The following is a 16,047-nucleotide window of genomic DNA, read 5'->3' as shown; positions in this document are numbered from 1 at the left end:
GTTACCTCTTGTTATTGAATCCCTCATCCTGGGAAAAAGCTCATCTCTATCCACCCTGCCTATACCCTTCTTGATTTTGTAGACCTCAATCAGGTCTCCCCTCAATCTCCTTTTCTCTAATCAAAACAAACCTAACCTACTCAACCTCTCTTCATAGCTAGCACCTTCCATATCAGGCAACTTCCTTGTAAACCTTCTCTGCACCCTTTCTAAAGCATCCACATCCTTTTGGTAATGTGGAGACCAGAACTGTACACAGTATTCTAAATGCTGCCGAACCAAAGTCTTGTATGACTTTAACATGACCTGCCAGTTCTTATACTCAGTACCCCGTCCGATGAAGGCAAGCATACCATATGCCTTCTTGACCACTCTATCCACCTGCACAGCCACCTTCAGGGTACAATGGACCTGAACTCCCAGATTTCACTGCTCGTCAACTTTTCCCAATGCTCTTCCATTTACAGTATAGTTCGCTCTAGCATTAGATTTTCCAAAATGCATCAACTCACATTTCTCTGGATTGAACTCCATCTGTCACTTCTCCGCCTAACTCTCCAGTTTGTCTATATTCTCCTGTATTCTTTGACAGTCCCCTATTCTTTCTGCTACTCCACCAATCTTCGTGTCATCTGCAAACTTACTGATCAGACCATCAATGCCCTCGTCCAGATCACTTATGTATGTCACAAACAGCAGTGGCCCCAGCACTGATCCCGGTGGTACACCACTGGTCACCATTCTCCATTTCGAGAAACTCCCTTCAACTACTACCGTCTCCTGTTGCTCAACCATTTTGCACACCATGTGACTTCACTTTCTCCATTAGTTTACCATGGGGAAACTTATCAAATGCCTTACTAAAATCCATGTATATGATATCTACAGCCCTTCCTTCATCTATCAGGAAGATGGTTTCATTATTGGAGATGAAGCATTCCTGCTCCGGGACTTCAATGCAAAAGCTCCTCAAGGCCCAACTGCCTTCAGCTGAATCAATGACTTTCCCATTACGATAACGATAGAAATGGAGGTGCTTGCTCAGAACATTTGGTGGTACTCAGATATTGAAGCAGTCCCTGCCCATTTGAGGCAAGACCTGGTCAACATTCAGCCTTGAACTGATGTGTCCGCAACACAAATTCCTGGCAATGGCATTTCCAACAAGAGAATCTAACCAGTGCTTTTTGACCTTTAATGAATTCTCCACTATCAACATCCTGAGATAGTACCACTTATCAGAAACTAAACTGGACTCACCATATACATGCTGTACCTACAAAACCAGATCAGAAGCTGAGAATTCTGCACCTATGATCTCTTGTTTCCTGTAATGCTGCTCCAGCATCTACAAGGCATAAATCAAGACAGTGTGTTGGAATTCTTTCCACTTGCCTGGATTGATGCAGCTCCAACAATGCTCTCAAAGCTTGAAAGCATTTAGGACAAAAGCAGTCTGCTTGTTTGGCACCCCATCCACCACCTCCAATATTTACTCCCTTCACCACTGATATGTACTGACAGCAAAGTGTATCATCTACAAGATGCACTGCAATAACACTCTGGAAAGCACATTTCAAAATCTAGAAGAGGAGCAACCGATATATGGGAACATCAACATCTGCAAGGTACCCTCTAAGTTATATATCATCCTCACTGGAATTATGATCACCATTCCTATACTGTTGTGGGGTGAAAATCCAGGAATTCCCTCTTAAAAGAATTGTAAGCATCACTGTGCCATTCGGACTGCAGTGGTTCAAGGAGGCAGCTCACCACCACGTTCTACAGAGAAATTAGGGATGGCAATAAAGACAGGCCCTTGACTCTAACAAGGCCATGACCTTATGAACTAGAATCAATTGGTTTCTCATGTTTCACATTAAATAATTTTTAACCAAAATTTCAATAAATTTGAAATTTCTCTTTAATCTTCAACATCACAAAACCTAAATGACTATAACCAGAAATATTATATAAATATGTTATAATTAGGTGTGCGCTATAATGAGAATTTATGGTTTCTCTTATTACAGTGCAGTCATAGGCAATGAATTACACTTGTGGTTTGGCAGGGTTCATATATCTACTTTCGACATGGGAAAAGACTTTTACAGAACATACCCATTGACCTCTGCTGGAAGTGCATGTGGACCTTTTGCTGCACTGCTCCCTTCTCCCAGGTTGAAAAAATTGCCACCGCTCACCATTAAAGCTCTCTTATAAATAATAGCCTTTGTACTATAAAATACCAGCATTTCTAGCAAGGTTGTAACATTTAAAAGAGGAAAGAATTACCAAATGCACTCCTGCTCCTATTTTCTCTATTTCTGAAACAGACTGAGAGAATGAAATGAAGTCCTTACGGAAAGCAGGATGTAAGGAATTGTAGTCAAGATAGTTGTGGGAGTTGGTGTATTTCCAATGCATGATAGTAGACAGCTTAGCCCTGAAAATGGAGAGAAAGACAAGTTAAGGAGGGGAAGAGTCAGAGATGGCCCAAATGAAAGTGATAGAAGTTTGAAGGTTCATATCAAAACTGATTAATGCTCCCTTTTTGGATGAAGTCTTCATCCAATTAGCATCATTCTGCAGTTGTAGCAATAAGATTTTATGTTGTCAGCTTCTGATTCAATACTTTTTAAGTTGAATTAATCCTGTAGTGAATACATCTGAAAAATTTTAATTCAAACAATTAGGAATCCCTGATTTGGTAAAGAAGAATGTAAAACTTACATCCTAAAGCCCAGGTTCAAAAGCTTGCACAAGTGAAATCTGTCCATTCTTGTGCTTCACAGGCCAAAAGGTTATTGCTTGTTTCTCTACCCCAGGGAAAGGGTTAGAAATGTGGTTCCATAGTAAGACAGAAGATACAAATGAAATGCAGCTGTGCATCCACACCCTAGAAAACTCCAATTTTCCAGTTCATGTTGAACCTTGAGAATAAAGGAAAATCTCTACAGAAAGTAGTAAAAAAACTCAACATAAATGTTTCTTTTACTCATTGAGCAATAAAAATAATTCAGAGCCTTCCATTTATTGAAACTTCAATATGTTGTGTTGGCTATTGCATTTGGATATTTCAGACGAACATCTACTGCACTTGCATGTGTAAATTTATAGATAAATCAACATTTCTTAGCCTATGTTACTTTAGAGCTTGAAGTTAATTTAGTGTTCGTTGAAGATGAAATAAAATTTGGAAGCAATGATAGAAACAACTGATTGGGAACAAAGGTCAAGCAATTTGACACAACATTCAAAGGTATGTGTCTAATAAATTAGCATAATCACTTAAATTTCCCATATACATGAAATCTTGTACAGTTTCTAATCAAATAAGAACCTTGCATCCTTTCATCAAGTAAGTCACTTGTCTAACAATGCAAATCTTTCAACAAAACTGCACAATTCAAGTAATAGGAGCATGAACTTCAGTCAAGTCAAATTTATGCCATGAAGAAGAGCTAACTATGCAGCACTGCATCACTGCAAAACTATAAGTTCAAAGTACAAGGAAACCAAATCAAATTAGAAGTGGGTCAGTGAGAACCTGTCTGAAACTCATTAATCAAGTCTTTAGCGCAATGCACACCTTACAAGTCTCAGCTACAAATACCTCAAAAGATACTGCTGCCTGATTACAATAATCATGTTAAGAATCTTCTTCTGGATTTCTGACTGCAAACAGCTGACTTATTTAATCATATGAGGCCAAGTCCACCATATAAATAAAAGTGAAAGAACATTTTAAATATTAGCTCAAATATATATCATGCTCATCACAAGCTCATTAGCTCACAGTACAAGATCAACCTCAGCTGAATTTGCAGGTTATACATTCTGACATAACACACAACTCATTAAAGTTAGTGGGTAGATCAAAATGGCCAAATTTGTACGTTCATTGTATTAACGACATCCTGACATACAAGCACTTCTCACTGGAGGACTGTTAAAATGGGTAGACCTTATCTGCTTACTGACCCTCCAGAACAGAGATATTCCAAAGCGTCTCAATAATTTGAAGAGCCTCTTCAAATGGCATCACGTTGATCTGGAGAGCGACCAACTTTGTGGATAGGATCAGCTTCAGGCAAAATAATTTTTAAACCACTGTTAAAGATTATGGAAACATAGTTCAGGCACAAAGTAGGTGAGTAAGGGAATTCTTAAATCTCCTCCTAAAAATCTAATTGCATATATTTCATGTTTAATTTTTTTATTGTAAGGTACTGTTAAGTTTAAATTTCATCCAGACTTGAACAAGTTTGAGCTCTCAAGTTGAGAGCACCTATGGGGTTACAGGGACAGGGGTGGGGGTGGGGTGCTCTTCAGAGAGTTGGTGCAGACTCGATTGACCAAATGGCCTCTTTCAACACTAGGGATTCTAAGATTCTAAAGTTAAGTAAAGAAATCAGAGTAAAATTTTTTCTACTTTGGGCTGAGCTAATTTTAGTTTCAAAGCATATAAACAGCGATCTCTGAATGCAACTTTGAAAAAAGGAGCTGAGAATTGGGTGAGTAAGGGAGTTGGTGGAACAAGGTGCTTTTGCTACCTTTTTACACCATCAAGGAATTTGTTCTAAACTCTACTACAGAAGACTTGGAAGGAAAGGAGGACATCAAGAAAGTTAAAACCATTGAGGAAGTGATACTGAGCAAACTTTGGAAGGACAAGCAGAACAAGTCAGCACAAACTTCATCCACAGTTTTAAAAGAAGTGGTTAATTGGATAGTTGATATACTGGTTTTAATCTTCTGAAGCTCCCTAGATTCAGGGAATGTTCTTTAGATTGGAAAATAGTGAATGTAACCAAGGTTCATATTCAGTTTTAATAAGCAAAAATAAAGACAGATGAAGATTGATTCTGTTGTTTTATACAGTCAAACCAGCTGCCAAAAGTCATGGAATGAGTTTAAGCATGAATAATCTTCAGTCGGGAAAGATAATAGAAAAGTGTCCGTATCATGAAACCATATCCCAATCAGATTCAGCAGCTACAGAAAAACGAGTAATATAATCAAAATCAAAGCTTAATTACAGCAAGGTTTGGAACCAGTGTTGCTTCACTTCCATAGCTTTAAACAGTGACATGCCATCATACCAGAAAGAGCAACTTTGGTTTGTTGACAGACAATATGTTTGACCATGTGAATTAGTTCGCCTCCCAATTCCAAAAACAGTTATGACTATTCATAGATGAATACACATGAAACACCACCTTAATCATCACTGATTATCATACGTCACTGACATTCTGATGACAGACCCACTGATTTTACTGTAATCTGTAATAATACAATGAAAAAGATAATGTGACTATCAATTTTTTTAATGGTATTATGGTCAGTACAATGCCATGTCACTGAATTAGTCATCCCTTAAGGACATTTGCCCATTTTCTGTGACAAATAATTGTTCCTTTCTCATCAAACAGTTAAGCAATTGTTCAAATCTTAGAGAATAGAGATACAATAGTCCTCCTCATACCATTCTCCCCAAAAATCTCCAGCCACCCTGACTACAGTTTGCCATTTCCATTCTCAGCTGAAGATCCTAGATTTTGCCAGAAATAAGTTCCACAAGTGCATACAGTCCTTCATTACCTCATTGAGTGTAGCAAAAAAACTAAATTTATTACTCAGGTTTTTGAAATTTGTTCCTTAAAATTTTAACTGCAAATAAAGGGAGCATCGGCTTGAGAAACCAAAAAATACCTGCGATGCAAATACAGTTCTAAATAATCTAGATTTAAGCACAAAAACTGACCTACATTTGTCTTGCAATACCAGAATTGATAGTTAAGAACAATTTTAATAAATATTCCATCAACAAGCTTGGCAGGAATTCAAAGTGAACCTTTGTTAGAAGGTGCTTCCAGTTAGTTTATCCATTTGTATTTGCAGACAAAAACAGGCATTTCAATTTGGATTTCAGGAGGGAAGAGTAGCTAGAAGATTTGCTCTGGCTTGCAGTTAGTGCGAGGAATCAATAGCGATTCTCAGTCTTATACTAGATAGCAGTCAATTTCAATAGTTACCTTTGTAAGAGCTGTGTCAAAGCCATCAAGGCAAACTAAGAATAAACAGTACGACACCTTTAAAGAAAACTGGAGGAGGGCTTAGCCAAAAGTTAATGTAATTTTCTGTGTGTAATTTATACCAGTAGGGATAGTATCCAACTGGGAATACCAAAATTAAAATAAATTCCGATGTCTGTGGCATATCTTTTGGACTGGTGCCAGTAAAAGTGGAGGGACCTTTAAGATTTCATAAGACAAAGCCTACTCTTGAAAGGAAGTAAAATGTAGAACTGAGTTTACAGAATTATAAATTATACTATAAGCTATAGTATTTACTTTGTTCAACTATTGTTTTTGTTTTTTTATTAAAAAAACCAAACATGTGTGTCATACTTCACTAAGTTAATTACTGGGTGCTCGGATTTCTCTATCAAAAAAATTAAAGGCCCCTAATACTTTTGTAACACAGATTTATGTGAAACTGAATAGTTTAAGAATCAGCATGCAACTTGAATGTAGAAAATATCAAGAAGCAACTTATTCAAAAACCATGCAATCACACTTACTAATAAAGGTCTTACTAGTGAGCAATAAGCATGGCAATTCTCTTTCTTGCAGCCCAATGATAAAAAATAGAACCACAAATGGTGCCTTTGCAAATTCCAGCTAAATTAGCGGAGAATGTGAAACATACTTTAGGTATATATATTCAGGTATCGTTGTCTAAAATGACAGTCACGCAAACACAGGTGGCTATACTTAATAGGCACTAGAGCAGACATCAAAATATTCCTAATTAATTAACATTTTGATGAATATATTTAAAAAACCTTTACAAATGTTTGTCTCATCATTTGATGAAGCAAATCTGTTAAAGTGTTTTATTTATTTTATTTCACAAGAATTTTTGGGAAAAAAAATCTTTCTCCTGCATAAAGAATTGCTTTTGACAACTATACTCAGCAAATGCAAGAGTACTGATATAAAGTTGAACATTTGGCAAATTACAAATCATCTATTTGCTCACAATGATCTGATTTCATTGTTATCAGTTAGCCACTATATCCTACACTAGATTCTGCTTTTTTGCGTGAATGAGAATGTTAACATGCAGTCAGTGGTCATTTAATTACTTGCACCAATGGCTTTCAAAAACAAAAAGTGTACCAAAAAAACTCCCAATGGAATTCTAAGTGTAAAAAATTTGTAAATAGTTTCAATTGAATTTTTCTGCTTTGCAGCTGTTGCTGGCTCTAATTGTGATCCTTCCAGCCTAATCAGCAAGTATTACAAACACTAGACTGTGATGTTGGAAATTTTGAAACTTTGAAACAAATTAATATAGTCTGTTAAAAATTCTATATTCTATAATTTTACCAAGTTAATGACAATACAATTATTTTATCTTGACTGCAAAAGACAAAAAGGCAAAGTGCAACAACTCCAGCAATGTAGCTAAATGTGCATGCACATCATCCATAAACTCTGGTATAAAGCTGAAGCTTCTTGGGGGGGAAAAAAGACATTGCTAAAAGAAAACAAAACTTCAATCCAGCTTGACACATGGACACTGACCAATCAAGAATATCTCAACTCAGATGCTGTCACACAAATTGTAGGTTTAAAGGAAGATAAACCATACTTATACTGCCAGCATTGTTTTATCGAGTGACTAGTAAATTTAGTGTCAAAGCTAAGCTTACATTTGAAAACATGGATTTAATACACCAGGACCAGTTCTAGAATATTAACCAACCAAAAATGACAACTTTTTTGTCTGGGAGGAGAGATTACAAAATCATCTTTGGCATGTAATGCAGTTGGTAATAATAAGTATGAGGAGGATTATATTCTCAACTGAAAATGACAACTCTTCCAGAGCTTTAAATGAGATATAATCAAGGCTATCTAAATCAATACCACACACTTTGGTACTGAAGAAAGTAGTATTCTACACTGGTGAATTGTTAACTATTTTATCAAGTACCGTCGAGGCTGCTGCATCATACCTTGTTACAACAGCATGGCTTGATTTCATTGTAAAAGAGTATGTTTAAAAAGATTTACAAAGTAGATATTATTTTCTGTAACACTGAAGCATGCATGACCTTGAATAAATAATTAGCATATACAGTAATATTATTTGTAATACCGTGCAAACACACAAAACGGTCACCTCCCACATTCCCCAAAATGGATGACGTATAGTCCTATTACACTGAAACATCAGTATGAACTTATTGATGGTCAGTTTCATGATTACAGGACACCCGGCACACCAACCAGGAATTGAGTTTTTTTGTTGCTTGTGGATGATTGTTTACTATATACAAATATTCCCTGGACTGTGAAAATAGATAAACAAGTCTTTCAACATTAACCGTAACATATATCTTGGTCAAGAAACACTCAAAATAATCAACTTTTAAAAGTTATTTATGCCACAAGAAAAGAGTCTAAGCAGCCCAGAGTCCACATTGACTCTGCAGAGCAAATCAGTTCCCTCACCCTACCCTGTAGAACTTCAAGTTTCAATGCCCATCCAATCCAAAAGCTAAATTCATACACTATGAAAAATGTACAGCTTAATTAGCTTTGTCTTGTTTTTCAAAAGATTTGCCACTTTTATCAATTTCACAATTTTATTTGTACCTCAATACTAGCACAACTGTCTTGCTGGGGAGTTTTGCTGTACGAAGAGACCTTGGAGCGCAAGTGAAAGTGGAGTCACAGATAGATAGGATAGTGAAGATGGCGTTTGGTATGCTTACCTTTACTGGTCAAAGCATCAAGTATATGAGTTTGGAAATCATGTTGCGGCCTTTCAGGACATTGGTTAGGCCACTTTTGGAATACTGTATGCAATTCGGGTTTCTCTCCTATTGGAAAGATAGTGTGAGCTTGAAAGGATTCAGAAAAGATTTATAAGGATGTTGGCAGGGTTGAAGGGTTTGAACTATAGGGAGAGGTGAATAGGCTGGGGCTGTTTTCCCTAGAGTGTTGGAAGCTGAGGGGTGACTTGATGAAGATTTATAAAATCATGAGGACTACAGATAGGGAAAAGACCTTGCGTATTTACCCTGGGGTGAGCGAGCCCAGAACTAGAGGGCATAAGTTTAGGGTGAGGGGGGGAAAATATAAAAAGGGACCCAAGGGGCAACTTCTTCAAGCATGAGGGTGGTGCGTGTATGCAATGAGTTGCCAGAGGATGTGGAGGAGGCTGGTACAATTACAACATTTAAAAGGCATCTGAATGGGTATATGAATAGAAAGGGTTGAGAGGGATATGGGTGAAGTGCTGGCAAATGGGACTAGATTAGTTTAGGATTTCTGGTCAGCATGGATGAGTTGGACCGACAGGTCTGTTTCTGCGCTATACATCTCAGATTCTAATTCAATAAAGGTTGACGAAGATTGTTTAAGTAGCTTAAGTCAGTTACATAGGGCCTTTCAAAAAGTGTGTGCCGTAACAGTTAAATATAAAACATCAGGAACGTGGTCAAACTTTACATTGTTTGCAAACAAAATTCAAGTAGTTCATATTTTACATGAAAGTTAATGTATAAATGCAAAGCTTGTGGCACTTTGGAGAAACTATTGGGGATGTGCAAAAAATAGGTTGAAAAGATAGATTTCAATAAGAATTTTAACAAAGATACAGAACTTGCATTTCTTAGTTCTCTTCACAGCAAAAGAATATTCCAAAGTACTGCACAGTCAACCAAGACTTTTTCAGAGGTGAAGTTACCATTCATAAGTGTACCAGCATCACAGGTCTCTCAAACACGATGAAGCAAGTGAACAAATTAATCTGTTTTTGCTGATGTTTGGCAGTAGATCAGAACTTTTGTCAATATTTAGAGTCATAGAGATGTACAGCACGGAATCAAGACCCTTAAGTCCAACTCTTCCATGCTGACCAAATATCCTAACCTAATCTCATCCCATTTGCCAGCATTGGGCCCATATTCCTCTAAAGCCTCCCTGTTCATATACTCATCTAAATGCCTTTTAAATGTTGTGATTGTCCTAGCCTCCACCACACCCTCTGGCAGCTCATTCCAAATACGCACCACCCTCTGCATGAAAAATTGCTCTATAGGTCCCTTTTAAATCTTTCCCCTCTCACCCTAAACCTATACCCTCTAGTTCTGGACTCCCCCACCCCAGGGAAAAGTCGTGTTTGTCTATTTACCCTATCCACATCCCTCATCATTTTATAAATCTCTATAAGGTCACCCATCAGCCTCCGAGGCTCCAGGGAAAACAGCCCCAATCTATCCATCCTCTCCTTATAGTTCAAATCCTCCAACCCTGGCAACATCCTTGTAAATCTTTTCTGAACTCTTGCAAGTTTCACACCATCTTTCCAATAGGAGGGAGACTAGAACTTCACACAATATTCCAAAAGTGGCCTAATCAATAACGTCCTGTACAGTCGCAATATGACTCCCAACTCTGATACTCAATGATCTGATTAATTAAGGGAAGTATACCAAACACCACCTTCACTATTCTATCTATATGCGTCTCCACTTTCGAGGAACTATGAATTTCTGGCCATTTTGTTAAAATATATCAATGGAACTTTTGCACTAGCATAATCAGAGCTTTAATTTCTGACAAAGTAATAAACTTTATTTTGGGACTGAGAAAACTGCCCATTAACAGAATGAATGACTTTCTCTTTTTTGTTTCTATGCACTGCACTTTTCTTTTGCATTAAACTTAGGTGGAAACTTTAAAACTCCACCCTAGAAGATGGCTTCCCCTTGTGAGTTCAGCAATCCATAAAGTCCCACAGGTGAGTACACATCCACCAAAATGGGAAATGGAGCATTGGTTTAACATCTCCTAAGAAAGTCAATTTCACTTTCAAGAATTCAATTAAATATTAGCATACATTATGTTCTCATGTCCTGAATGGAGACTGAATCCAAAAGCTTCTGACTCAGGTAAAATGCCTATCGCTGAGCCAAGCGGACACAAGAGAAGCAGAAACCCAAAGATTTAGGAAGAATGCCCCTGCTAAAGTAGGTAAGGATATGAGCATACTGAAGCAATTTAGAGGGTTTCATCAGTGCATATTCAGCATCATGGCTAAATAAGTTAACACCCAAGGGTAAAGTGATGCACAAAGTTAAGGCAAAGTTTAAATGCCCAAAGGAGTGAAGAGCCCAAAAATTGTTCCTGGAGTCCTAAGTAAAGTAGTAGCACATTTGGTATCTGGAGGGTTGCAAGGCAAACAGCTGATATGCCATTTAGAAATGATAATATAAAATAGACTATTCAATCCGATCTATACTCGTTCATAACCCACCCAGCAACAGCTGTTATCTTATTGAGCAAGTTCCTTTTTTTAATCTCAATGTCCTTATCACTACATACCTTTTCTTCAGCAATCTATCCTATCCTTTTGAAAAAGGAATGCTCAGCTTTATTGTTAATTCCTTTGCAGATTTAATACTACTCAATGTACTTCCTATCCAAATCCTGTAATGCTATTCACTACAGAAAGACTTGGGTATTGGATTTAGTTATGTTAGTAATTTTTCATTTTTTTTCTATCACTGTTGTGTTATTAGTGAAAAACATAGTAGTTGAAAGGAAGTGAAATTGTGTCTGCAATGAAAACAGAATAACTTCACAGTAGAAACAAACTAATCAGAAAGCTGAACCTTTGTGTTTCTGCTAAAATTCAAGACGTATATAACTAGATTTACAAACAAGCTTAACATTAGTTGTCACTTTAATATTTTCTTTTTATACTATTTATCAGCTAACTACTAACTTTGCCTATTTCTAGTTTGGCAATCAGCACAGAAAACAACATCAAACCCAATATTGATCAACTTTGAAGCCTCAATAATTTATAATCTGGTCCAACTTTCAAGGCAAACTTATCGATCTGGGCAAGTAAAGGCCCAGAGTGAGTTAAAAACCTTTTTAAAAATTCTGCTCAGCAATTTGAGAAGATTTGTAGCTCAGCTTGATGGTAAGTATGTTAGCTCACTGAGCTTGAAGGTTTGTTTTCAGACATTTCGTCACCATACTAGGTAACATCATCAGTGAGTGTCTACGGTGAAGCGCGGGTGGTATGCCCACCTCTCTATTTATAGGTCTTAGTTTCTTAAGGTGGATGATGTCATTTTGATTATTTTTCTTTTCAAGGGAAGGTAGATGAGATCTAAATTGATGTGATTATTAATGGAGTCTAGTTAGAATGCCATGCTTCTAAGAACTCTCATGCGTGTGTTTGTTTCGCCCGTCATAGAATGTGTGTTGCCCCAGTCAGCGTGACATTTAGTTAAATCAAATACAACTTAATGTTAAATTGTGCTGTCATGTCATTTTTAACTTGAATATACATTGTGCCAAACAATAATACTGAAGTCTTTTCCTTGTTCAGACCTACTGTAATACAAAGACCCAAGCATCATAAAATGCCTTCTACAAAACATAGTCAAAATGTTTGTATTAACTAAAAACATCTAAATTGTAGCATTCCGCAAAACAGAAAAAGTACAAGAGTAGGGTTGTTTAAAAAAAAAGTCTAGAAACAATATCAAATAACCAAAACAGTCAAAATGGAAACAGTGTGATCAGATTTAGGGTGTATGTTTGCTCACTGAGCTGTAAGTTTGATACCCAGATGTTTCATTACCTGGCTAGGTAACATCATCAGTGGCGACCTCCAAGTGAAAGGAAGCTGTTGTCTCCTGCTTTCAATTTATATCTTTCTCCTGGATGGGGTTCCTGGGGTTTGTGGTGATGTCATTTCCTGCTCGTTTTCTGAGGGGTTGATAGATAGCATCTAGATCTATGTGTTTGTTTATGGCATTGTGGTTGGAGTGCCAGGCCTCTAGGAATTGTTGTGGTTCTGTTCGCCGAGCTGGAAGTTTTTGCTGCAAACGTTTCATTCCCTGGCTAGGGAACATCATCAGTGCTATTGGAGCCTCCTGTGAAGCGCTGCTTTGATGTTTCTTCCGGTATTTATAGTGGTTTGTTCTTGCCGCTTCCGGGTGTCAGTTTCAGCTGTAGTAGTTTGTATGTGGGGTCCAGGTCGATGTGTCTGTTGATGGATGTTCTTGCCGTTTCCGGGTGTCAGTTTCAGCTGTAGTGGTTTGTATATGGGGTCCAGGTCTATGTGTCTGTTAATGGAGTTTGTGGATGAATGCTATGCCTCTAGGAATTCCCTGGCTGTTCTCTGTCTGGCTTGTCCTATGATGGTAGTGTTTTCCCAGTCAAATTCATGTTCCTGGTTGTCTGAGTGTATGGCTACGAGGGATAGCTGGTCGTGTCGTTTTGTGGCTAGCTGATGTTCATGGATGCGGATTGTTAGCTGTCTTCCTGTTTGTCCTATATAGTGTTTTGTGCAGTCCTTGCATGGTAAATACCGGAAGAAACATCAAAGCAGCGCTTCACAGGAGGCTACAATAGCACTGATGATGTTCCCTAGCCAGGGAACGAAACGTTTGCAGCAAAAACTTCCAGCTCGGCGAACAGAACCACAACAACGGACACCCGAGCTACAAATCTTCAACCAGACTTTAAACCTCTAGGAATTCTCTGGCATGTCTTTGCTTAGCCTGTCCCAGGATAGATGTGTTGTCCTAGTTGAAATGGTGTTTTTTTTCATCCATGTGTAGGGCTACGAGGGAGAGAGGGTCATGTCTTTTTATGTAGCTGGTGTTCGTGTATCCTGGTGGCTACCTTTCTTCCAGTTTGTCCTACATAGTGTTTGTGGCAGTCCCTGCATGGAATTTCATAGATGATGTTAGTTTTGTCCATGGGTTGTACTGAGTCTTTTAAGTTTGTTAGCTTTTGTTTGAGTGTGTTGGTGGATTGGTGTGCTACTAGAATTCCAAGGGGTCTTATTAGTCTGGCTGTCATTTCTGAAACTTCTTTGATATATGGTAAGGTGGTTAGGGTTTCTGGCTGTGTTTGGTCTGCTTGTCATGGTTTGCTCGAAGAATCTGCGCATTTTTTTTAGTATCCGTTCTTCATGAATATGTTGTATAGGTGATTCTCCCTTGTAGCCCTACACATGGATGAAAAAAACCTCCTGGGACAGGCTAAGCAAAGACATGCCAGAGAATTCCTAGAGGCCTGGCACTCCAACTACAACACCATAAACAAACACATAGATCTAGATGCCATCTATCAAACCCTCAGAAAATGAACAGGAAATGACATCACCACAAACTCCAGGAACCCCATCCAGGAGAAAGATATAAATAGAAAGAAAGAGACAACAGCTTCACTTGGAGGTCGCCAATGATAATGTTACCTTGCCAGGTAATGAAACGTCTGGATATCAAACCTACAGCTCAGCGAGCAAACCTACCCCCTAAACCTCAACCTGAGCTACAAACCTTCACAAACCTTGCAATGTGATCAGAATCAGAACTAAAACATGATATGAAAAATGCTTAAGAGCAACAATCTCACATTTTGGAGACTTGACAACCAAGAGTTGCATTAAAATCTATTCAGCCAAAGATACATAAAAGTGTTTCAAGTAAAAATTGCCACAAAATTTACCTTAAATTTGACCACCTCCCTCATCAAAAAGAAATCCTGTCCACAGAACAAATGTTTCTTTTCCCTCTTCTCACCCTGAAAAGACAATCCTTTGCTAGTGTACAATTCAAAAGCAACGGTACGCTAAATCATTCTCCATGTGCGAGTATGTTGGCAAGTGAAGTGCATTATCAACCCTGATTATATCTAATCAAACACCCCAAATGCATATCTTCCAGCAACAACTAAAGCACAGCAGGGAGTACAAGTCTTGGCTGACTTTGTTTTGTCCCTTCCTAAATAGCAACAGCTGAAACAAATACAGCAGCTCAAGTTGTTACTCCTAAAACCAGACATCCTCATCTTGAGAATTAAACTTTCACCTTCAACCATGTACAGTTTACACAATTGATGTGGAGTTGCCAACTTGTGATCAACAAATTAATTGATTGTAGATTGTATTTGTAAACCAAAGAAGAGTTACGCAATCTTAAAAAAAGGGAAAAAAGTAAAAAAATTTAACTTTTTTAAAAAAAAAATCAGAATACTGAAGGCAAAAATCTAGAATACCACAAAATAATTTTTAATAAACCCTTCTCCATCTGGATCAGTAAATTTGAATCAGCAGAATATTCTCTGCGGAAATGCATCTTTCCTTCATAGAAAATGTCAACTTTACATGAAATAATGCAGTGAAATTTTCAAAAATGAAAGTGAGAAACTTATTGGTCAAGGTCAAAGTTATTTTTTGATAAACAACATGTGCTTTGAGAATTTTTTTAACACGCGCTTTAATTCAAATGCTACTTCTACAATTAGCAAAGGTAATTTGAGATCTCTGCAACATCTTAGTTACAAAGCTTAAAATTAAGCCTCCAGAATCTCAAAACAGCAATTCAAAGGACTGTTGTAACAGTAATTTTAAAAATTGCACCCCGATATATGCAAACTGATATAGATAGCTAAAATTGCTAATAAGCCTCTCAAAAAAGATACAATTCAGTCAACAGATATCAGTGCTTGCTTTCACTCTTCTGACACACCAGGATACATTTCCAATAATCCAGTATAAAGTATAGAGGTCTTGTCTAGTAAGTCTATGCTAATTTGCACTCAGATTTTCGAGTTATAGAGTCACAGAGTCAGAGATTAGATTAGATTAGATTACTTACAGTGTGGAAACAGGCCCTTCGGCCCAACAAGTCAACACCAACCCGCTGAAGCGCAACCCACCCATACCCCTACATTTACCCTTTCATCTAACACTACGGGCAATTTAGCATGGCCAATTCACCTGACCTGCACATCTTTGGACTGTGGGAGAAAACTAGAGCACCCAGAGGAAACCCATGCAGACACTGGGAGAATGTGCAAACGTCACACAGTCACCTGAGACGGGAAATGAACCCGGGTCTCTGGCGCTGTGAGGCAGCAGTGCTAACCACTGTGCCACCGTGCCGCCCACAAACAGCACAGAAACATACCCTCCGGTCCAACT

The 16,047-nt window shown here is 37.9% G+C and overlaps 1 protein-coding gene across 3 annotated transcripts in view; it reads right to left on the bottom strand.

Annotated features, from left to right (window-relative positions):
• Positions 1-16,047, bottom strand: part of taok1a (TAO kinase 1a) — a 168,011-nt gene that overhangs the window by 147,296 nt on the left and 4,668 nt on the right. Inside the window, exon 2 of one of the 3 annotated variants that reach the window (XM_060848314.1) lies at positions 2,367-2,449. The exons of the other annotated variants lie outside the window; for them this stretch is intronic. The gene's annotated coding sequence lies outside the window, so the exon portion shown is untranslated. The remainder of the gene's footprint in view (positions 1-2,366; positions 2,450-16,047) is intronic. 3 annotated transcript variants of the gene reach the window in all.

Source organism: Hemiscyllium ocellatum, chromosome 31, assembly GCF_020745735.1.
Source record: "Hemiscyllium ocellatum isolate sHemOce1 chromosome 31, sHemOce1.pat.X.cur, whole genome shotgun sequence".
In the NCBI taxonomy this organism is placed as follows: Eukaryota; Metazoa; Chordata; class Chondrichthyes; order Orectolobiformes; family Hemiscylliidae; genus Hemiscyllium; species Hemiscyllium ocellatum.
The sequence above is the reverse complement of the archived record's forward strand: the minus strand, read 5'-3'. Positions and strand labels throughout refer to the sequence as shown.